Raw genomic sequence first — 26,517 nt, 5'->3', positions numbered from 1 at the left:
CGAGGAGGAAACGACGCTTTGCACACGTGGGTATTATCGTGTTTAGCGACGATCGCGGGTGGTCGAATGAATACGCACGCACGTGCAATCGGCACGTACGATTGTAGCAACGCAAAACATCGAAACAACAAAGGATTAAGTGACTGATAAGAATATAAAACATCCATATATACAGATTGTGGTGTCTCCTATTCACGTAATATCACTTTAAATTATTTTAATGATATATAGGCAAAATATAATAGAAAATGTAGTATACATCTACATATGTACTAAGAAAATGTTTTGCCATAAAAATATTTTTAAAACTTGTATAAGAGAGAGAGAGAGAAAGAATTAAGAATTTTGTTTTAAATAAGTTATTAATTTTTCATATCTCCTTTAATGCAGAAAAAATATAATACTAAAGAGTATTTACTATATACTTATATACTAAAAAATAGTATATAATCTAAATGTATTTATAAAAATTATAAAAACTCTTAAAATAAAAGCATTTTAAAATTTTGTAAGAATTAATTACGAATTTTATCGTGTATTAATAAGTTTTCTTAAAATAGTAATTACAATACAATATTCGCAAGATGTACGTATACCAATGAAAGCTTTGTGAAAATGAAGTAATTAATCAAGATGAATATGGACATAACACAGATTGTAGCAACATGAAGTAGAGGAAGTCAATAGGTTTACTCTGCTTTGACATCAGTAAACATCATTTACTACATCAAAAGCGGCTAGTTGAGGTACCTGCTTTATTACATGCAGAGTTCTCATTGACGTATCACCAATGTATCTAGATTTACATGAACTAGTGAGTTTACTGTTTACACGTATCGTATATCACAGGTTGCATACAAAAATAAAACAACAATTATTAGTTATACTATTACATAGTATGCAACAATTAGAACATTATTCGTAATAATCAAGTGTTTTTTTTTTTAATCTAAATATGAAAATACATTCTTTTTTAAAATACAATAAGCTGCCAATATTTGATTGACAAGAATTAAAATAATTTTTTATTAACCTTTCCTTGAAATTTTTCTATTTCAAAAATCATTCACAATAAAATGTATCGACAGTGCTAGTCAAAAATATATTGCATTACCTCCAAAAACAAAGAAAACGTATAAATATAAATTCTTTTTTATTTTTCTTTAAAACATTCTTATTAAAATAAAAATATTAGAATAGAATATTCATAATAATTACGTATATTTTTCTTCTTATAATTAAAGTAATGACTTCCTCGATTCCATTAGTGATGCAATACATTTGATCAGTACTGTACATGTGTTAGTTCTTTTCATTTATATCTTCCATTCAGCAACGTTTGTAGGTATAACAAAAATTGTAGAAAAATCAATACGTGACACCTGTTAATTTATTTAATACTAACTGTGAATTTGCTAGTAATCCAGAAGATATTGCAATTTCTAAATAATCTCTTAAATAAGCTGACTCCGCTAATCATTTTATTTATTACAGTTAATAATAAGATAAATTTGTTTATTTAATATTTCAAAAATATATATAAGTTAGCATTTCTCCTGAATAATTTCTTTTCTACCCTTATTTATGATCCTTAAAAATTGTACGATAATTTCAAATCGCAAATATTTAGATTTATTCTTTTTATTTATCCTACATTTGTTTTTTTAATACATTTTTCCACAAGACAGTATATAACTTGTTTTATTCTATAATATTTGTAAGAAAATACAGCTAAGAGGAATGAATTTTCCTTTATATTACACAGCAATTGAGTTGCGGTTTTAATGCACTGTTTCGATATCGATAAACAATCGATGCGTGTCATAGGTTATTGCTCGGTCACCACTGCGGCGCGATGTTGGCAGAGAACACGTGGCCTCGTAAATGCATGTCAGCGTGCAAGTGAGACGTTTACGGTACTGACCTAGCCTAGAGAGTTGGGTGAGAGCGCATGATAGCACTTTGAGAGCGAGGGCGTAGGTATCGTAATCAACCACGGTGAAGACCCAGAAGACGCTGGTTCGGCGTGGGAACACGCCGCGGGGAGTCACGATACGGGAGGATCCATCGATGAGGGAGGAAAAGGGAAGTGAAAAGGGAGAGAAGAAGACACGGCCGCCAAGATTCCAAGTGAACTTCGTTTCTGCGGATCTGCCACTCGTTCAACTCTAACCAAAGTTCAAACTGCCTGCCAACATTTCAAAACAGAACGACCTTCCATTTGCTCGATTTACACTAGTGTTTCTCTCATGACCATCACAAAACACTTCTTCTCATTTTCTGAACAATTTTTGAAAACTTCCTGCAAGTGCGACAAGAGCTAATTAAATTAATCAATTAGATCTTTTTATACTAAAACGTAGATTTTATCGAAGTGTCAAAATTGATTCAAATATCGTGCAAACAAACTTATTTTTTACGAATCTGTGTGTGTTTTAGACTAAATTTTAAAACTATTTCCTCCTTATTGAGAAGTTGATTGAATAACATTTGAATAACAGATTGAGTAACAAAAGAGAGAAAAAATAGAGAATTCTATTTAGAAAATTTCTTCACTCAATGAAAATTTAAGAAGAAAGAATCGTATGTTTTACAATTCCTTATATTTGTAAAACAAGTTTCTAAAATATTTTTATAATAATTATTCTATATGAAATAGCATTCGCATTTTCATATAGAATAATTGTTAAGTATTCTAATAGATTTTAAGGGATAATTTCTCATGCACCAATTCAAGACGATCATATTCATATGACTATATGTCCAAAACGGCTTAGTTTCAAAAATATAGTGTTAAAGTTAAAGGAAAAATTTCATTACCAGACAAACTTCATGGCTCGAGAATTTACATGGAAAAATCTTCGATTATACATCTTAATATCTTTTAAACTTCTTTTGTAACGTTTAAATCTACCATACTTATACAAAAAGATTTCAAAAATCACTCGGATTATTTTAATGTCCTTCAAACATTGCACAAAGCTTTATTAAAATTTTACTTAATTTCAAACTTTTTAAAATGAAACCGTATCGTACAAATAATCATATAAAATTTTTGTCTTAAATTATGGGAAATAATCATTCAAAAATCCTTTAGAGTATTTAACGATCTGTATATATTCACATTCACACTTCTTTTAGAACTTGAATCAAATGCGTCGTCGATATCGATAACCGCGTAGTCAACTGGTTTCGCTGCGGTAATTAATTTACTCGTTACTTCGACAAATAAACTACCAAGAGAAATAAGTAATATACTCTCTTTACAGGTAACAAAATTGAAACGGGAATATGTGCCTATTCGCATAATTAAATTAGTGTTAAGATAAGTGCGCTTATTAATGGCGTATATACATTGGTCTATATGCTGCGATCCTTAATACCGATCTGGAAAGACCTTTGACCAACTGAGAGCACACTCACTCAACTCGTCTGCTCGAAAGATCTCCCCCGTAAAATAACTTTTTCGAAGAGCAGGTACCGCTGATCGCACCGTTATGCCAATGCGCTTTTCTCTTCGCGCCGGTACACGCCGTATAATATAGTTATCCAGATATACCGCTCGCGGATGCATACGTTCTCCCGTAAAACGCTGCCATTACGGAGTATCGTTGGCGCAGAACAACGGAGTCGATCGGCATCCAGGAAACATTACGACGCCACCAACAATAGAGTTATTGAACCGAGGTTCGAGAATTCATACGGAAAAATCTCCGATAAATTTTTAACTTTTTAAAACCATTACTTCTTTTGCAACGCTTAAATCTGTTTTATACAATTTAAAATTGTTACAAAAATACTTCGGAAAAGTGTATGCCAAGAGTAAATACTAGTGTTTAAGCTTAGTAAAAGTTGCCTACATCGTTAACTTCGTGCTTTTCTTTTAATCGAAAAAGCTTCTTTCTGGAAAATGCTTAAAAATATTTTCTTAAAAACATTTCTACATCTACTAGGGAAGCAAGGTAATCATAGATTTTAAGTTAAAAATAAAATAGTTTAAGATATATATTAGGACCTTTTTTCTTCTTAAAATAATCCAAGGAATATTTGGTTCGTCATTTTTTATATATACATAATAAAATTTATAGAACCGTTAAAAACAGATTTCTAATCTAATGCACATACACGGAGAGAATTTTCTCTTAAAATTTACCCTCTTTGGTAACTGTGAGATAATGTGTGACCTCGAGGAATTCTACTACACTTTTTAATCAAATTTACTGAAAGTATAATAAAATTTACCATACTTTTAGTAGAATTTACTAAAAATATAGCAAATTTTACTAAAAAGTATAATAAAATTCCTCGAGGTAACACATTATCTTACAATTACCAGATTTTTATGGTAAATTTTAAGAGAAAATTATCTCCGTGTACACAGTCAAGTTTGCTTTACATTTTCAAAATAAGTTATCAAATGTAATATCTTTGGATCAATTTTATTTATAATTCTACCAGTTTTCTCTTCGTTACGAACTCCATAATCGAAGTTGAAAATCGTCAACTCAATCGTGATGTCATACGAGCTTATCGCAACATAAATCGCGACGCGCAGTTCGCAATACGCCTCCTCTTTCTCTCTTTATTCTCCCGTTTAATCTCACGAGAGGACCACGTGTAGATGCACCGACGATACAAACGGCAATAACGTTCGCCCTCGCCAGGAATTCCCGAATACGATATCACGTTCGGGATAACGCACATACATACCTATGTGCACGAGATGCGCATACACACGACTATGTCACCGTTTGATCGAGACACAACCATTCGCTCGTGTGAACGCACACAATCCGACATGAATCCAGAGACGGACTGACGTATCGAAGTGTATGATTGTAGATGGCTAATTATGTAGAAAGCTATACCTCCATAGAGTTTATCGCGCGCGGAACACAGGTCAATGAAATCTCTCGCGACAAAGGGACCATTCAATACGATTGGATGTTGATACGACTGGATACGGAAGTGTCTAAATCGTTGTAATATACTCAACTCATAAAGGTAATCTATTTAGTATTAGAGATGTAATTTTATTATTGATATTCCGTTAATAAAATCTTTTTTTTTAATGCAGATATTTTACAGTTAAGAATAAACACCATGAAAGTTATAATTGGTTATAATAAATTGTAAGATATTTAACAATAGTTATATACTTGTTATCACAATATAAAAAATAATTTTCTATTAAACAAATTCATTTATCTTAAGAAAATTTTGATTACATTTATGTATTAGTTTATATTGAGATTATAATATATGCCAGTACCAGCACTATGCAATCAATAAACTGAGTTCCTCAAAATTATCAACATAGTGCAATACCGCATTGTGGTCAACATATTGAGTATAATACATTCAAGGGAAGATAGACAAACTGCATTATCTCACGGAAACATCTCTAAAATTATTAGTAATCCTGGAAACAACGCATTGTTGATGGAATAATCTGATGAGGACCTTTTGTTGCTATTATCACATTTTCAGTAGTTGTGTCCCTAAAAGCGACTCAACTCTGTTGGCGGTTAGGTTACACCATTGGGATGATGTACCTGAACATACACGTAACATAAACGCGCTTTGGCGAACCGCACGTGGAAGTTCTACCTAAGTAACAAAGAAAGAGAGAGAGAGAGAGAGAGAGAGAGAGAGAGAGAGAGAGAGAGAGAGAGAGAGAGAGAGAGAGAGAGAGAGAGAGTGGAAGACAAAGAGAGGAGAAAGAGAGAGAGAGAGAGAGGGGGGAATAGAGAGAGATGGAGAATGAGTGATACGAATGGCATTCATGAAAGGCTAATGAAGACGTGTCGTTGGTCCGTGTTCCCAGAATCTCTCGACTGTACGGGTTAGGTCAGCCTAATGACCCATCGTCGGAGCGTATAGTCCTTTCGCGAGCTTAATTACCAATTATCTCGAAGATCTCCGATATCGATCGCAGGGATCCGGCTTGCCCGCTCGCTTCCGGCACGATCGCCTTCCACGCTAGCTCCTTTTTCCACACTCTCTCACGGGAACAACACTGCCGACCACTTAAATCGCCGTCGGACGGCATTTGCGTGCACGATACTTGCATGTAAGTTTATTCAAAGATAAACAAATCAAGATAAAAGAAGACGGAGTATTTAGTAACGAAGACAAAATCACCTTCACTGGCATTTGCAAACAGATTATAGTATTTGAAGATTGTGAAATATATCATATTTTCAATCTTATTACGTGAAAATTAAACATTGTATGCAAAATTATAATTTATCGAGATTTTTGTTTTTATTTTAATTATGTAATTTAGCAAACTGCATGAAATAAACTAAAGTAAAATACTCTTGAAATTGCATAAATACAAAACTTCGACTTTACTTCCATTTTACTTTCCATTCATAATATGACATTGGTTGATCTTGTTTCAAGGTAATGGTACATTGCTGAGACACAATGTTCAGCGAAATGATAAATTATCTCGGAACCAGTTACTGTCACACAAATCCAGATCAATGAGTTGAGACGCAAGTAACAAAGAGGACGCGAGATCCCTATTCGATAGTCACGGCAGATCTAATGATCTAATTTGTACCAAGAAATCTAATGTATATATCAGCGATCTATCACACGAGTACATAAAATTACAGGAAACTGTTTGTAATTTTGTTATTAGAAACTCTATAATTTCCCCAAAAATAAAAGAAGAAATTATGCGTTACAAGAAGCAAATTAACCTCAAAGCAATATGTAATTAAATTACAAAATGCAATATGTAATTAAATTACAAATTACAAATATGATTCTATTATTACCATAAGTGATAAGATTTATGAAATAAATAAACTTCTTATAAATATGTATGTTTTCTAAATTAAAATAATCATAGAAAAGAGAAAAAAGTTATAACCACCATTTTGTTTCATTTATATAACTCAGTAAATATGATATTTATATGACATAATTCTTGTCAGTACAAATTTGTTATCCATAAAGTTCTACCAATTATGTTATAAGCAGAAATTTTTCAGATATACATAAAGAACATAATTAACCATTTACTAAAGAAGGAAAAGATGACAATTATGAAACTTGTAGGGAGATATGAAATATTATCAACAAATATTTTCACAATTATTTTATTTCTAAAAGATAAAAAAATAACGCTTTTTGGCAGATTCTGTATTACAGAATTTGTATTACAGAAAAGCATTAACAAAAATATTTACTTCTTGTGACTTTGCGCATTGTAAGTATTATAACAAACAATATATATATTAGTTAATAAGTATAATAAAAGTATGATCATACTACATTCGATGGGATTATGAGATTCAGACTCGCGATGCTCGTAAGTAGTTCATAACCCTAAATGCAGGAAATATAACTTTACACGTCAAATGCATGTACGCATTACGTCAAACATTAAATTCAATTATGTCATTTAAAAATCATTTTCAAGTCCTTCAAGTTATACTAAAGTTAAAAGATTAACATCTAACATATTTCTCAAAATGACGTAAATACACACTTATAAAACTTTCGGCTACCTGTAATACTGAAAGCACGTAACATTTATGACAACACAATGAACATTTATGACCGGTCATGTTATAATGTCTAAATAGTATGTAAAGAAGTAATTTAGACAGTTATCCCCAAAATTCAACATAAAATATACGAAATATCATGAATTTCATAACCCTATTTCTAGTTCATAACCGTCTTCTCTCCTCTAATAATAATAAATAAAAAATAATAATAATAAAACAAACCTTTATTAAATATTAATTTGTAATATAAATCTTTTATTAATAAATATTACGAAAACAGATTTTGTAAAAAGAATATGTGTGAATGTATATATGTATATATACAATATTGGATGAGAAAAGACAAGCACTTAGACAGGATAGAAAAAAGCAGCTTAAACTTAACTATTTAATACGCATTAGAATATCAAGATTTTTCTTAAGAGCTTTTATAATGTGTTGATCCATCACATAAATTATTTTTCGTCTCATTACTAGATTGAGGCGTAAAAGAACTTACAAATTTCTTTAGTTATTACAGACGTTAGTTACTTTAGTTACTATAGACGTGATTATAAACATTGCAAAAACATCATAAAAACAATATTAAAAAGCTAAATTAATATTTGTATTTAATCAGATTTATAAAAATTATTAAATAGAGTAATCTTGATATAAGAAAATATTAACAAGTTCCTTAGTTTTCAATCATATCAAAATACAGAACAAGTAAAAAATAAATTGTGACTAGAAATTTGAATCAAATTTTTAAATATTATGACAGATCTAGAACCCTGTATATCAGTTTCTCGAGATGTAAAATCTTTTATATTTTAAGGAGTAACTCGAGCATTCTGATACTTATTCAAGATTTCAGTAAGTCGATACGCGTACGAACGAAAAACGGAGACTGACGAGGACAGAGACTGAGACAACAAGACAATGATAAAAAGAACCAAACGGAGATGCTAAGACTAGGAAAGGAGAGAAAAGAAAAAAATTACTACATATGATGCATTTCGTATACAGACTTTTCTAACACAATAGCATACTTATGCTAGACAAAATCCTTGCAATTTAAACAAGACAGATGAGTTGTTCAAGAAGTTCTTAAATAATAAACAATAAAAATTATTTATTATTTAATATGATATTTAATAATAAATAGGTTGTTATTTAGTAATAATAATAAAATAATAAATTATAAATAAAATAATACATTTTATTAACACAAATAAAATAAATACTTTAAGTTAAATAATAATTACTTTATATAGATATATATAATTAACAACTACTAATAACAATTACTTAAAAATATTAATTTAATATTATATATATATATATATATAAAATTTAACAGAATTTAAATTTCAAACTTAATTGCTATAAAAATTAATATTGACAATTAAATAAAAAGAAAAAAATTGAACTAAATTTTGCTAATAACTGGGGACAAATGTACTTAAAACTGTTTGCAATTGCAAAAAAAAGTGTAATTTTTTAGATACCTTGTACGTGATTTATAAAAACAGGAATATTTTCCCGGAAGTACCTTTTTTACTAGCTTTTCTGAAGAAGGAAAAAACGAGCGTTGGATTTCCGCTCGTGGAAATACAACAGGGATAGAAAGAGGATGGGCAATGGAGCAGCGTATAGAATAAAAAGGGAGCTCTCTTTTTACCTGGAAACTCGCTTAAACTGCAAGATCAGTCGCACGATCCCGCGAACGTGACACATTTAATTAAAACTCGCAACAGACGCGTATTGCGCGTAACCGGAATTAAAGGCACGGGTCGCTTTTCAAGATAATGCGGTGTATAAGTTTCGTCATAATAAATTTAACGAAGCGATGGATATAATCGCTCGTCGCGTCTGCAATGCGTTAGAAAAATAACGAGTGCCGCTAAGATCAGACACACGAAATTTAATGAGTGTTTTTGCATAGGTTACGCCTGCAAATTGCTTTGTGTTATAGTGTATATACAATTCTTTTTCCTGCGACCTTGCGTATGTTCAATGTAGGAATTCTCTCATATTTTATATTCACTGTTTCGGAATTATTGTTTTAGAAGGTACTCGTAATTGCATTTCGAGCAATCCAATTTAACGCACACAAAATAAATCTACAATTATAAAAAATACATAACAAATTAGTGTGAAAAGTTCATAGAAACAATGTATCTTATACGTAATTTAATTTAGCAGATAAATAACCCATTGCATAATAGCAAATTGTTTATTGTTCAATATATTGTTTGACGAAAATTAGGTAGATAATGGAGCAGACTCTATATTTCACAGTAGAAATTAATAAATTGTTTGAGATTAAACAATAATCCACAAACTGTGAGAATTAAATTGGATATAATATTATGTATTACTTAAATCACAATGGGAAAATAGTAAAATCCGAATATTTTAATAGGTTAATGTACATATCCAATTAAACGAAGTGTTTGCAAGCCCAAATATCACTCCATTTATTTGGATTTGCATTATTGATTTAATCATCTTGATTTAAACAAAATATTAAAAAGTCAAAGACTATTTTTAAAAAAGATAAAAAATGTTTAATAACTTTTCTTTGTTTATTTTTGTATCCGTTTAAAAACGCTTAAATTTGCTACGGTTATTATTGAAGAAAAACTAAAGATTTTTAACAGAAGAATATTATCGCGCTTTACTTATAATTTAATGTTATAAAATAATTACAATAGCAAAAATATTTTCTGGCAATGTTCTTTCTTATTCCACTAAACTAATAAATTATTTAACTATTAACGTAACATTTAACGTGGCAAAGATTTATTGCTTGCCTTAGATGTGAGATTAAAGAGATTTGAAAAAACGTAAAGATTAAAAAATTACGCAAATTGACGTTCCGTAAATATTTTATTTGTTTTAATATCGCGAAATGTCCTTTGATGACCAAATGGCGTAAAAGACGGTTGCAACTTTTCAAGCTATCATAATTTCTCATAGTTTAACTCTCCATTACGCAATCATCTAATTAATAAAATCCGTTTTACAGAACAATTTGCTCTTTTTAAAAGTAAACGAGAAAAAAATAAGAAGTATAAAAACAAAAGAGAATTACCTACAAGAAAATACTATTAAGTGTAAATAATCAAATATAGTCAGTAACACAAAAAAAAGAATTAATAATTTACAGAAGCAACAATTAAAATAAAATATATAAATAAAAAAGATATCCAAAATTACATATACAGTCTATTTAATAAGAACATGTCTGGCATAACTCAAGAAAATTATTCATTATAAAAAATTTATTCATTATAAAAAAAAGATTTACATATATTATTTAATTAATAATTGCTTAACATCTTTGAGACAACTTTTTACTAAATTTGTATATATTCTTAAGATAAAGATCAGATCATTCCAATTTATCGAAACAGCTGTTTGATTTTCGAATAATGAAATTGCACGTCCAAAAAGAAGCTTCTTCGCAAAAAATATGCAGACCAAATTTTTTGCACCCAAGCAATTCTTTTTTCAATGTATCTTTTTAATAATAAAAATTTTTTAAATATATGAAATATGTCCTTCTATCAAATTCTATCAAACGATAAGTTTCTCTCTACGAAGCATCTTAAAGGAAGATTTCGTTTACTTGAGTCTGTTGAAATTTCATGTCTAATGTTAAAAGTTCAGATAAAAGTTTCGCCTGAAATGTTTAGCTATTATATCATTATTAATAATACGTAATAACACTGCTCATATATTAATCTTCTATTTAAATCAATATTAATGTAATTAGCTTACAAATATTTTTAACACTTGTTCTGAATAAGAAAAATTTATTTCATTAGTGAATAAGATTCCACTATTGTAATAGAATTTACGGTAAACCGCAAGTCTTTTAATTCTACTGTAAGATTCTGCTTTCGTCTGGTCATAACTCTTTGGCTTACGTAAATCTTAGGATTAAAGATATACCAAGGACTATATGGACCGCGCGTTGCTTTGCACGACTGCTCGTTGCGGTCTCGTTGTAGCTATTCTCTTGTAGCTATTCTTTTCTAACAAAAAAGAATCACTCTGTTGGATTAGCGAACGGCAATGGCAAAAGAAACATACGTGATAATTTTCCCTAATAGAAAAAACGGAAATCAGAGCTTGTAATATAACAGGTTTCTTTCTTTTATTGTTAGTGATTATTTTTGTCATAACTAATTCTTTCATAAAGGTATACTTTTATCCGTATAATTTATCGAAATATACTTTCAAAAGTACACTTTTTTATAAATTGATACATTTTCACAAATTTTATGATTAGTTTTGTTAAATACATATTTATGATATTCTAAGATCTTCATGTAATAAAAATCTTATTATTTTTATTAAAAATCCCACAATCTTGATTACATGATAAAGATTCTCGTCTCCTCCCACTATCGTATACAGACTTTCACATTCATTAGCAATAAGTTAAGATTCTAGTCGAAGAAAACGCAAATTAATGCGCAAGTGCACATGACTTACGATGCACGTAAGATATTTCAAGCGGATGCGTTTCACGGGGTAGTAGTCACGTTTCCTTCTGGGAAGGAACAAAATCGAGATTGAGTTCAAAATGGAAGGATTTCCAACAAGATCAATAAGATAAAAGTGTATTTCTATTTACAAAGTGCGAGGTATTGATATGATCAAGATTCGCTTTATTTCTACTTTCTATAGCTTTTTCGTTTTTCTTTCGAAGACACAAAAAGAATAAAAACTAAGACTTCAAGAAAAATCGTGAGTGGATTTCATGCATCATGGTATTTGGAAATTAAAAAAAACCGCGTAATTTAATGAAGAAGAAAACAAAGAAAGATTGTTCTATTCCACAAAATATATTCATAGCAAACAATCTGAAAAGACCTTTTTTTAGCCTCTTTTTCAAGATAAGAAAGGATAAACAGATAATCTTTGATGTTTCGTGTACAAAAAAACAGTTGGATTATGAGTGATTCTTTGTTAAGCTAAAAATATATTCAACAAAAAAAAAAACTTATTGTTTCCAATAAACTTAATATACTTAACGCAGATGAGCTGGCAGTGTCGCTACAATATGCAAAACAATAAGCAGAAGAATATTGCTTCAAAGAAACATAAAAATTTCTATTTCCAATAGAAACGCTTTGTTACAATTCATACAATACATTTCATGCATTTTCATTGATTCCTTATATTCAACGTTTTCTCAAACTATGCTACATTGTTACATTACTCTATTACTATAAATAATTTCACAATATACTATTTATAAACCTTTCCGTTAAAAAAAGAAATGTATTTAAGATACCATTATAAATAAAGTACAATATTTTAAATGAAATTAATTAAATTAAATAAATCTCTGTGTTACACTTTCGTTATCTATAATATATTGTTTTATTTTACATTTTATAAAATTGTATAAAAAATTCTTATAAATATTTTTTGCATTTTGATTAAAATGCATACTTTAATATCTTTAAATAATTTTTTAATAAAATTTTTTATAATATTATTTTTTAAAAATACATTTTTTCTCTTTAATAAATATGTGTTGTTATAATAAAAGATTCGCTTTTCAGTTGTACTCAGTAACAGACTATTTTTCATAAAAATTGCATGAAGTCTATCTTCCTTTCAGTTTTTGAGAAGATACTTTATTCTGAAATAAAGAACATAGACGGTAAAACTTCATTGAGCGATCATACAAAGACAAGTGGCTGTTATTTTCCAAAGAAACGTCCCAATAGAAGACTCGACGTAAGTCGGATATTGAAGACTCTTAAAAATAAAAAGAGGTAGAATAAAGAAGATTGAAATAGAATGACTCTTGCAACATAACACAAAGAAGTTTAACGCACACGATAATTTTCTATCCAGACGTTAGACAGTTGGAAGAAGAAAAACAACTGTTTCACACATAATTCAAGAATGTTTTCGATTCCTCATTCAATTAAATTTTAGAGAAAAAGGGAAGAAAAATAAGAAAAGAAAAAAATCTATACATAATTCTTTAATGAGAAATTAAACCAGATAGTAAATTATTTTATAATAAGAAACTTTAAGAAAATTACTCACGTGTATGTATACTAAGGATAAAATTAAAGAGTTTACCTTGAATCAAGTCAAAGATAAATTTTCTATTAGGAAAGACTATTAGGAAAGACTAGGAAAGACTAATGACAGCGCTGTTGCTGCAATAAAAGTTCTTCAAACTTTATATATTCTCTATAATTAACAAAATTAACATTAATTTGATATCAATGCATTGATAAATAGTTAGTAAATAGTGTATTTTATTATCTTTGATCTCATCATAATTGTTTTAATGTTAATTCAGAAATTGTAAATATTTCAGAGATTTCTGCTATCTTTCGACTAATTTTATGTGGAATACACAGTATATACTATACGTATATACTAAAGGTCATATGCGATCAAATTGACTAAAAGATAAACTTTACAAAGAACCTTACAAAGAATCTTATAAAAATATTTGTAATTGGTCAATTAACATAAAAATAATGAGACCAAAAGTGACAAAAAATCAATTAGTATACGACATTAACTATTGTCCGACGCGTTGATATTGAATTGTGTATGAATAATCATTTCTGGCCAGAATATATCTCTTTCATTATCTTTATAATAACAACATCATGAAATATGTATAACGATAATGATAACTTTTTGTTACTAACTGTTCGTAAAATGTATAAATATTGTAAACTATATGCAACAATGCATTTCTCAATCTTAGAAAACCAGACAAAATGCATTTTGAAATATTTTCATGAATATACGCAAACTATCGAATCGCTGGAGTTATCCTGCCGAATGTACCACGCACGAAATACATGTCGGTCGCAGTGACAAGTTGTGCGCTCAACAGTGGCGCGCAACCAGCTGCGCAAATATAGCGATGCACCTACGTGCATTCGCGGTCGCATTTTGCCTGCAGTGCGGGTGAGCGGCACCCTTTCGGCTATCACGAAATTAGCGCTTAGACGAGCGTGAAGATGGGAATACGCTGTACGGTTTCCTGTAATTCTCGTATGTAATAAGGAATAAGAAGCAAGTCCTTAATGGAAGAACAGACAAAGAAATTGCTTTTATTGTGTGTATGTGTGTGTGGTGTGTGTAAAATTCTGTCGCAATTGAATTTTCAATTATTGCTAGTAATTTTCTGTAATAGATTAATGTGGAAGAATTTATTTTCAATAAAAAAAAAAACATTGAAAAATAATTTTAAGAATAATATATAAACTTCCTTTAAGCTCCTTTGTAGACATTAAAATGTTTTAATATGCACAAGATTTCTGTACCTGGAGAACTGCAATGTGTAAATTTCGCGTTATATAATTTTATAATTCGATCCGTAACAAAATAAACCTTCGGAGAAAAACAAGAAGTTAAGAATTGATTGAAAAAAGCCAGCAAAATTCGGCGACAGTACGCGACAAAGTTTCAGAGCAGGATATTACGAATGGAGCGACTTGCACTTTTCTTCTTACCACTTTTGCTTGCGACTGCGACCAAATACGCCTCCGTAAAATGCCGCAGTGCTGTATATCGAGTTCTACAGGATTCGCTTCCAGAAAATTCTGGAAAAGTTTCAGAACTTCTTACAGTTTGCGGTGAGACAGTTTCCTTATTTGAGTTAACCGCGCGGAATAGTTAGTCTCAGTGCGCACCGTCACTTTTATTTCCTCGACTGACATTTCTTTATTTTTGCACGTAGGATAACTTGTTCTACGTCTTCTTAATTTACCTCAGCCAGTAAATTCGTCTCTATAGTCATTTTTGTAAGAATAATAAAAAAAACTTGTGCAAATGATATATAAAAGATAAAACTAATAATACATTGAAAATATTATTTAAGAATTAAATTATTTACAAAAGAATAAGCAGTTTAATTTTGCAATTAAATATAGCCTTAATAAATTAAAAAATATACTACTTTTGGTACAGAAATATGTACGAAAAAACCATTAAGCTGTGATTAACATGCTAAAAAATAATAAAATTAAAAAATTACTAATTTTACAATATTAAATATCAATCAATATATATTATATATGTTTTTTTATTTATAATTAATCTAAAAAAAGTACTGTAGAATTAATTCACAATATTAACAATGTATTATTCTTCATAAAATTTTAGTTAATAAAACATTTTGTTTTTAAAGAAAAAGGTTGAAATATTTTCCTTCCTCTTGAAAAATCCAGAAAGATGCAATCTTCTTGCATCTTTCTCGTCGCGTCCAACGATGCACGGTTCCTTGCGCGAAATATACGAGTTCCTGTCGTCGACCTTAATCGACCATCACCAATCGGGTATAACTCAAACCGGCGCTCCGCAATTTATATCCGCCCCCATGCTACCGGCAACGTCCGATCGCGTTCGAGTCGATCGTAAATTTAATTGTGTAACGAGGCAACGCCTGATCCACGGTCTGTACCTTCCCTCTCGTCCCTTGCGTGGTAACAGCTCGTAATTACCGGCCGATGTGGCGAGCCATTGATCCCGGAGACCATTTGTTTCCAGTAGTGTACCTAAATCCAAAAGCTCTTGAGCTTACGTGGTGCGAGCCGATCGCGGATGTAATATCCAATCCTAGAGCTTCGAGTCTTTGGGCTTACAAGCGATTAAGCTTGTTACAGCTTTCCTTTCTTATCCTAGCTTACTTGTTTCTTCCGATAAAAATAAATGCAATAAAAGAATTGCTATAATGCAATGTTTACAATAAATTTTATGACCCAGTTTTCTATCAATTGAAAATATAAACAGCCGCGTTTATCTCTATCTTAATATCTATATTTAAAATACTAAAAATTATTCTATTATTTTATTTTTATTAGATGCTATAATTTAATAGAAAATTTTCTTATTAAAATTTTAAGATAAAAAGAAAATAAGTGTCACAAGTAAATAAAATTTTGAAAATTAAAAAGTAGACTCAAGTGATTATTCACTATTCCAAATGCATTGAATAAGTTAGAAGACATATTATGCTTATATATTGAGACAAATTTAAAATAACAGGAAAGAACTTAAAAATAGATAGTCTGTTACGCGAACACGATCATAAGTTACGACTTGCCAGATGACTGGACGATGCGCGATGTAAAGTTTACGAGGCAATGCTTAGACAACATCAGGCAGGAGTTAGTTCTATCTATGGCAATAAAAGAGACAGTAATAGTGTTCTGAAATATTATCTAAAGCGTATTTCGAAGCAAACTCATATATTGATCACGAGAGTTCCATCGCTTCATACTATCCGCAATTGCACGAAATTTCATGCGTTTTTTATTTAAGAAAATCTTTCTCGCCCTACACTATGCAACAAAGGATTCACTGAATTGCAAGTACAAATTAATTATAACATAAAAACAAATATAAATATATGAGAATAGTCAATGTCAAAAATAGTCACTGACTTGCAGTAGTTTGCAGCAGACCTTAATACCTAATAATAATTTCTTATAAAAAACAAATTAAAATAATTTTTTGCCAAACATTACTTATTTAAAAAATTCCGGATGCAGCTACTAATTACATATTCTTCAATAGAACAATTAGAAGTTTTGTAAATAAAACTTGTATACGCAAAATTAGAATATGTTCGCATTATTGATGGCAAAAATAATAGTAATAATAAAATTATAATATTATAATATTAAAATTTAACAATTTATTAGAAAATTATCTGTAATAGTTATTATTGTGATATCACTTTTCACAATTGTGTGTATGTGTGAATGAATAAAATATTAAATATATTTGAAGAGATAAAAACATAACTGAGAATTTTTTACTAGATATAGAAGAGTAAGGTCTTCCATATGAAAGTGGGAAAATACAGAGAAAATAGCGCAATGTAATCTGGGGAGTGTGGTGCAATGTGGTACAGCGCTCGCGATTTTGGTTCTCCTCTGAGAATCTTGCTCGCGCCGTAAGTATTGGATCGAAAAGATAGTGCATTAAGTCCTTGAAATATGATCAGATGTCTATATTCGCCATACAGAAGCAATACTGATTTCAGGTGATTTCTCTGAGACGATAAAAATGTTTTGTGATATTTTAAACTGCTTTTGAAATCGACATTAAGAAAATTAAATCATGTTTCTTCAAAAATAAAAAAGATAAAATTATCCTTAATAGCTTTAATTATTTTTTTTAAGTTATATGTATATTTAAAATGCTCAATATTTGATAACGTTTGACAATTTAAAATTAAATAATAAACAGATTTTTTCTTAGTTACATATTATATAGATTTCTAATTTAATAATTCATAAAATTGTGGGAAAAATAACTCAAAAAATATAAGCTCAAAACCCGATACAATTTATTAGATATTAATTATTTCTTTAATTTTTTTGAAATCTTGTCACGAAAATAAGTGCTTGTGCTGTATTTTCTGCATTTCTTACTACACAAGCAATATTAAGTATTATATCTATTTACGATAAAATTTAAAATATATCAATTGCATGCTTCAGAAATCTTTCGATATATTAGTGTGTTGTTTTGTTTTATCATCCAATCGAAGTATAACAAATCTAAACCAAATAGAAAATGTAGATACCGTAAGCAATATTCTCAGCACGCAAACCTTCTTTCGATCGAAACTCAATCACTTAATGTAATGGACACGCGCGTTCACGAACCTAAGAAACTGAGCATGATTCGTTGTGACGCGACGTTTGCGCAATATTTGTAGATAGATAATTGAATTAGGTGTCTTGGACGTGTTTCTCAAAATGGCAATTAAACGTTCACGGTCGTGCAATATTACATAAGATTTAATGGTATTCTTATGCGGCGTGTGTCGGAAGATCACGCGCACAACAGCGTGAAACCCTGACCTGGAACGGATTTCTCTCATAAATCTATCGCCTTTCTTCCGGTAAACGCGCCAATGATCTCGCGTTGCGAAATCGCTGTGCCGCCAGGCTATAGATGTAACCATCAGTTTAGGAGCCTGACTTGATAAGAAAAATGTTGTAAACAACGTATTATTTTATATTTATTGGGACATTAAAAGACGCGAAAACTTTCCACGTACATAAAATTATTACAAATTATAAAAATATATATATAACTTTTTAAACTATAGTTTACAGAAGAAAACAGAATGCTGCAATTTTATATAGTATTCACGTCTCAGAACATCGTTCAGCAAGTTTCAGCACGTATATAAATGTGTGTTTTTGTAATATTTATTTATAATAATGTGCTACTTGACTCATTGTCGCATTTAAGACGTGTTACCGCCAGTTCGTACAAACAGATATTTATAAAACGTGAAAACGGCCGGTCGCGAGGTATACCCAGCCGAATATCCTCGGGAATAGATCTCGAAACCCAGTTATACGATTTATTCCGAGCCGAGTCGCCAACTGTTCTTTGCTTTTTGGAACAAGTAATTTTGCACTTCTCTTTATTAAAAAGCAATCCGAAGTATTATATGCAAAACTGTTGAAAAGCATATTTTGTAAAAATTGTATATATTATCAAGTATAAATTAATGTATAATACTTGGTATAATATTTGCACGAAAACTTAATTTAACAAGTAATTAAAAAGTAATTTTTTTTTTAAGCCGTAATTAATATAAGTTTTAATAAAAGTTACAAAACTCAGACATTTCAACATATATTACAATGCAATTTATCTATTGTCAATTAACTTCCCGAACCGTCTTGCGCAATGGCGAATTAAACGATCGTGTGTGCAACACGTAAACTCTATTCTTAAACGCAGAACACGTGAGTCATCGGTTTTCGAAATCTACGGATGACATAAGCTCATTAATTTAATCAGCAATGCACGCAATTTTAAGGAAAAAAAATTTTTCCAAAAACTAAATTTTTTTAAAAATTTAATAATCTTGCTGTTATAGAAAACTACAGTTTTAAGTTAGTTTTTCATCATGTTTCTAAGAATAAGAATACGATTTAAAAGAATAATTTTCTATTCCTTATTTCATAAAGATATATTGCATGAGTAGATACAAAAATTCTTTTAACAAACACATTTGATACATTTATAATGATATACATTATATATTTTTAACAAATGTAATTTAAAAACTGTAAATACAAACTAATAAAAGATTATGTAAAAAATGATTATACAAAATCAAATATAGAATGTTTAAAAGCTCGATAAATAAAGAACCTCGACACAAGTCTTTAATGATTTAATAATCACGATTAATTTACCAAATATCAATTTATCGCAATTCGAGCTAATATACGTTGCTGGCCTGTCGCTGTTAATAACATTAATGTCACTGCTCGCTTGACGCACATTAGCCTGCGACATTAATGAGGCGATTTATTAGCATAGTTTGCACTACAAGTCGGGTGAATTCCAGGATTCCAGCAAGACTGATCACTGTTGTCATGCAAAATACCTCTGTTACCTTAAGCAGAAGTGACAATGCAAATCGTCACATATGGCATCGTATTATTGCAACATATCTACAACATGTTGCGTTGGATACAATTAACTTATTATATGCAAAAATACTTTTTACAAAATACGAAGAAAATTATCGTATAAAATCCTTTCTAGTCCTTAAGGATAAGATCAACATTGATATTTATTTGTCACTTATATATTTAACAGACAATACTAAAAATATACTTTTTTTTTTGTATAGAGCAACTTTTAACGATATTATAAATCGTTAGAAATTTTAGTGGCAATATATGATACCAATAAACAAGAAGAAGCAAGTTGATTTAAATCTTGCATACGAAGTCACGATGCACTAATATCCAAACAGGATGTATCTCAAACAAATATACTCGTGTGTGTATATACTTTAATGATCTTGGAGTCCGATACGTAGGAAGCTGATTACTCATCGCAACGTCTATACCGAGCGTTTAGCGACTTATTGTGCCTGGTTATTGAACCCTTGGGAGAGTACCCATATCCCTCTCTTAGTTACCCACACTCTTCACTTCACCATCCACACCTTTTCTCATAGCGTCTCCTTCCTACCTCAGTTGTTATACTTGTAGATACATGTATACCTTCCATTATAATTATATACGTACACCCGACATACCGCACATTCAAACAGATTACATAAGATTCTGTAAAGGATAGAGAAAGAAACACATAGAAAGAGAAAGAGAGAGAATGGAAGAAAAGAAGAAAGAGGGAGAGATGGGCAGAGGGCGCGTAAGGGAAATGCGATGACACAAAGTTTATTAGGTAAAGTCCATCGGGACCGCCTTTCAGTTAAGTACGCTGTGCATGGAATAGAGATAAGTTTCGACATTCTAGTAGTATAGCATTTACTTTCTCCAGTAGTTGATTAATTTTTTCTTGAAAAAATAGGTCCTATTTTCCACAGAATAAATGAAAACAGATCCCTATATAAATTTATCTTATTCACAATAAAATAAGTGATCTTTACATTGACAAAATAATAAACAATTCCGAACAATTCTATTTCTGGTATATAAACATACATATAATTCTAATTATTTTTCAAATGTTCTTTGAAACTTACACAACATAAAGAAATGTGTTTTGAAACATACTTTCAAAAATTAAAAAATAATTTAATATAAAAGAAAATAAATATGATAGAAGTATTTATTAACTATTGTCCAACTAATTATATTTTATAGTTTAATTACGGAAAATTCTTTATTAATGTAATATCGTTAAGATTAAATAGTATGTCAAACAAGCGATTTATGTAACATTAAAAAAAAACTTGTTCTTCCGGAGGCGTCTTCAATTTGTTATCGTAACTATCCCCGCCTCTTTATATGCGAGACACGGATGACCGCCTAGGATGCAGCTACGCAAATTAATTTCGCGAGCGCACAAGGCGCAACAGCCTGCGTGAGAAATATCGCGAATACGCACGTGGCGGTATCTCATATATGCGTGGGCGATCAGTTGCCAGGCATTACTGTAAAGATAAACGATTCGTTACCCACGCGAAAGTTAGCTACCTTCCTTCTATCTGCTCCTTTTTCTCCATCTACAAGTAACATAAATTCGATTGAAATGTATCTAGGTACTTGATTATAATATTATTTCTTGATGCAACTGCAGATCAGATCTACGCAATTTTATAGAAACTACCTTATTATTTGTCGTTATTTCAATTTTATCGACTTTCGTATATAGATCAATTTTCATATTATTTTAATATTAACTGTGTGAGATAATTATTGCAAAAGCAGTTCTCACGGATGATTTTCCCGTGATCTAAATCAACCGCCGTGGGTGGTACGAAGTTGGTTGTCGTCGCTTGCTATTGTAATGACAGGCGATTCGCCATGGAGACCGCAGCTGGGCACAGCCATATAATTTAGCACTTTATGAGCGATCGGCAATCACGATCAGCAGATCCGGAAACGAAGCATGAATTTGAAGAAATCATAAGCAAAAGAAAATCGTTAAAATTTCAAAAAGATATTAAATTTTACCATCATCGTTATATAAATCTATCATCGAAGAAAATTCTACGAACAAATACGTTGCGTTGATTTAAAAAGTTTTAATAATAAATTAAGTTCTGTGTTGCGTAGCGTAGTTTGAAAAAAATTAGATTTTTTTATCTCAAAACATGAGTGTACGTTGTAGTTTAATTTTTTTTAAATGTTAATCCTACTTTTATATAGAAAATATCAATCAATATAATGCTTCTGTACTAATTACAATTAACTATTTACTTTATATCAGTTAACAAACTATTTACTTTATATCAGATAAATAAATAATTCATTTAAACTTAGTGATAAAGCAATATATACACATATTCCTGATAGAAATTTATGCAGTTTTACTGAATATTCGGTTATTATATAATATTACTGATTTTTTTACATATACAAAAATGTTACATAACAATCATAAAGTAAAAATAAGGAGATTTAACTCCGTAGATTAAAGACACTGAAAAATATTCTGCATAGTGGCAGATTCGCCGAATGGAATACTTGCCTACTTTAATCGTCATCTTATGTATTCGTATATGTATACGATATTATATTTAATTGTGTTAGTATATTGTTAAGTGTAGTGTTCCGACATCACGCATATTCGTTGAACGATTGATGCGTACACACAGGACACTATATACTTATTGAAATACTAACCAATTAAAAATAACACTATATAAACATAAATATGCAAGATAACCAGATCAAAATGAACAGATATTCCGAACCCGCTACCATGCGAAATATTTTCAGTGACCATCAACTTTTCTCTCTCTCTCTACGCTATAAAGTTAAGTCTCCTTATTCTTACTCTGCGATAACAACTAACAAATGTTGTTATGTTATTTGAACTATAAAATGTTTTCTCTATTTATTGTTCTCTATTTACTGTTATGTATATGTTATAATTGAGTTTTGATGTTACACAGTTTTTCTGAACAATAACTGCGAGAAAAATATTACATCTTGATTGAAATTTTAAAGAGCTTTGCTGTTCAATTATTACAAAAAAAATAGTATAACTATCCAATCAAAAGTTAAATTTCTACTAAAGTCTGTATAAATATAACAAACAATGTTTATAATCATAAATTGAAAAGTTTTATCACTATTATTAAAGACCTAAAATAAGATACCAGTGTTGATGATATGCCTGATGACCTTCCTCTACCGTTATCATTTTATCTTGGTACACAATAAGAATTGTAAAGTAATGATATGAACTATTGTTCCAATCTGTCTCCATTAAACCTGATCAAAATCAAATTCAACTACACAATTTATACACTAAAATAAATAATAATAAAAAAATAATACGATATTTCTTCGACATGGCCAACATTACGTTTATAACAGGAAAAGCCAGTTTTCATTTAGTTCCACCATATACAGACGTATCTGAAACTTATATGAACTTAGGGGCGTACGTGTGTATGCCGGAGAGAATGAAAAATCGAACCACACGTGAGACGAACAAGCGGAGAAAGGGACGAGAGTGCGGTAAACGTATGATGTCATTTTGCGGTTCGCGGAAATTCCGGAGTTTCAAATATTGGAACGCATATCTCTGCGGGCAAACATTTATTTAACTCCCATTCCTCCCCTCGACCTCGTCTCCCCAAATCCGAGCGATTCCAATCCTCCTGCTACCTCGCTTATCCTCTCTCATTCAGCCAGTCCCTCGTTTATTCGACATTTCGCGCGAACGTGCTTTTGAGCACGCGACGACTGGCCAAATGCAATCCAATTGAAGGCGGTACATCGAGCGCATACTAACGTACTGGTGCCGATTAATAGACAAGAAGCAATCTTATTTTCAACATGCGTGTATACGAGAATATTTCAATCTTGACCAATCGCCGTGAAAATAAAGATTGCAATCATGTCACATGTAACGCTTTATGCAACATTAATTAATTTTGATTTAAAATTGATTTTAAATCTTAATTTAAATATTCAGCATTCATCTAAAACTGTCTTGTTAAAAGGTAAATAACATGTAATTATACCTAATACATGTATATAAAACAAATTTAATTTTCTCGATAGCAATTAAATCTCCCAGCAGTTAAAAAGTTAATTTTCCTACAGTCAAAATTAATTATAAATAATCATTCAAAATTAAGAAGCATAAATAAAGAATAACTTGTCATAACTTTTGAAATAAAGAGTTAAGATAAATGCAAGGAATCCATACAAAAATGTGTAGTTTGATGACGGAGAAAAGAATAGACACATCTCTCAAGAGAACTACATATTAATGGTACAATTATTTCTGTCTTTACCATATCTTCCTATTTTTAAGATTAGAAGTAATAAGAAAATTTTTAATGAACCGCAAAGTATCTCTTTGTGTGGAAAGAAAAAATGATAAAAGAGAAAACAGCGCGCGCTTCCGCGCTTCTCGCTGCCATTGTTCGCCATCACATATTTGATGTAAGTAAGCAATTGCGTAGGTTCGAGGGGAATGGAAAGTCACCGAAAAGACATGGGTCTCGAAGCTCTCAAAGGGAAACTAAATTTAACACATGCCTCGCTCTCCCTAGGGAGTTTACCTGCGTTAATACACAACGAGAACGGTTAGCCTTCACAGCATTAACGTGAATTCGATACGCAAACCGCAAATATACTGCAGCAACCGCCATGCATTCTCAACAACGGAAACCAGCGCCTAGTTTCTCATATATTCTCCACAGTGGAATACCTCGCCACTAAACATACACAAGCAGAATACTTAAAAATGATCAAAAAATCCAAAAACACAGTTTTAAAATTTTAATTGCTTGTTATTAAAGTTGGTGGCAATTAATCCATTTCATTATCTAGATTATCTATTATTTTCTAAAAATAAATTTTGCTTCTAACGAGTTAAATAATCTCTCTCTCTTTTTCTCTCCCTCTCTCTCTCTCTCTCTCTCTCTCTCTCTCTCTCTCCCCCTGCCTCTCCCTGTCTCTCCCGGTCTCTCCCCGTCACTCCCCGTCTCTCCCGGTCTCATCCGGTCTCTCCCGGTCTCTCCTCGTCTTTACCCGTCTCTCCCGGTCTCTCCCCATCTCTCCCGGTCTCTCACCGTCTCTCCCGGTCTCTCCCGATCTCTCCCCATCTCTCTCGGTCTCTCCCCGTCTCTCCCGGTGTCTCCCGATCTCTCCCGGTCTCTCCCCGTCTTTCTCCGTCATTCCCGGTCACACCCAAAAAATTTGAATTTTGAGGGCAAAATAAATGTTTAAAAAATGTTTTAATTATTTATATCACCGGAACTCTTTAGAAAATTAATGTACGCGTCCGTATCTATATGGAAACTGCGTTAAAAAAAATAGAACTGTCGATATTCGACCAGCATTTCACGTCTAGCCCTCAAAATTCAAGTTTTTCGAGCAAAATAATTGTTTAAAAAATGTTTTAATTATTTATATCACAAGAACTTTTTAGAAAATTATTGTACGTGTCCGGAACTATATAAGAACGGCGTTAAAATAAATAGAACTGTTGATATTTAAACAGCATCTCACGTCTAGCCCTCAAAATTCAAATTTTTGGAGCAAAATAATTGTTAAAAAAATGGTTTAATTAATTATATCACCGGAACTTTTTAGAAAATTATTGTACGCGTCCGGAACTATATGAGAACTGCATTAAAATAAATAGAACTGTCGATATTCGACCAGCATCTCACATCTAGTCCTCAAAATTCAAGTTTTTCGGCCAAAATAATTGTTTAAAAAATGTTTTAATTAATTATATCACCAGAACTTTTTAGAAAATTATTGTACGCGTTCGGAACTATATGAGAACTGCGTTAAAATAAATAGAACTGTCGATATTCGACCAGCATCTCATGTCTAGACCTATAAATACCTATAAATACAAGTTTTCCATCAAAATAGTTGTTGAAAAATACTTTCTAAATTTTTTAAATTAATTAATTTTGTCTATCTAAGATGCCAGTTACACCAAATCCACGTGCGCAGACGTATACGCATATATACGTATGTTTTGTAACAAAAAAATTTTTTTTTTATTAATTTAATCATCAGAACTATTGATAGGACATCTCTAAACGATAGAACTCTATAGATTTAGTCTTCTCTGTGGTCGTATATTCGAAATACGGTGAGATGCTATTATGCGATTTTAGAAGTTAGCATCTCATTTATAAAAATTTAATTAAAATAGGTAATTCAACGGAACTATTGTTAAAACCTATCAAGAACTGTAGAACTATGCTGGATGCAAGTAATTCTGCAATATTTTTAGAGATGCTAAACTTTGAGATGCTAACTTGACACACGTGTCTCTCCCGGTCTCTCCCTGTCTCTCCCTGTCACTCCCTGTTTCTCCCTGTCTCTCCCGGTCTCTCCCTGTCTCTCCCGATCTCTCCCGGTCTCTCCCTGTCTCTCCCTGTCTCTCCCTGTCTCTCCCTGTCTCTCCCTGTCTCTCCCTGTCTCTCCCTGTCTCTCCCTGTCTCTCCCTGTCTCTCCCTGTCTCTCCCTGTCTCTCCCTGTCTCTTCCTGTC

General features: G+C 31.0%; 1 protein-coding gene and 1 long non-coding RNA gene across 3 annotated transcripts in view; one reads left to right on the top strand and one right to left on the bottom strand.

Annotated features, from left to right (window-relative positions):
- LOC105839907 (FH1/FH2 domain-containing protein 3) overlaps positions 1-26,517 on the bottom strand; it is a 147,942-nt gene that overhangs the window by 72,717 nt on the left and 48,708 nt on the right. The gene's annotated exons all lie outside the window — the stretch shown is intronic.
- LOC118644629 lies at positions 1,611-8,691 on the top strand. Its single transcript, XR_004962400.1, has 2 exons — positions 1,611-3,962; positions 6,409-8,691. It is a non-coding gene; the product is annotated as an uncharacterized LOC118644629 (long non-coding RNA).

This window comes from Monomorium pharaonis, chromosome 2, assembly GCF_013373865.1.
Source record: "Monomorium pharaonis isolate MP-MQ-018 chromosome 2, ASM1337386v2, whole genome shotgun sequence".
NCBI lineage: Eukaryota > Metazoa > Arthropoda > Insecta > Hymenoptera > Formicidae > Monomorium > Monomorium pharaonis.
Note: the sequence above shows the minus strand (reverse complement) of the source record. Positions and strands in the feature narration are given on the sequence as shown.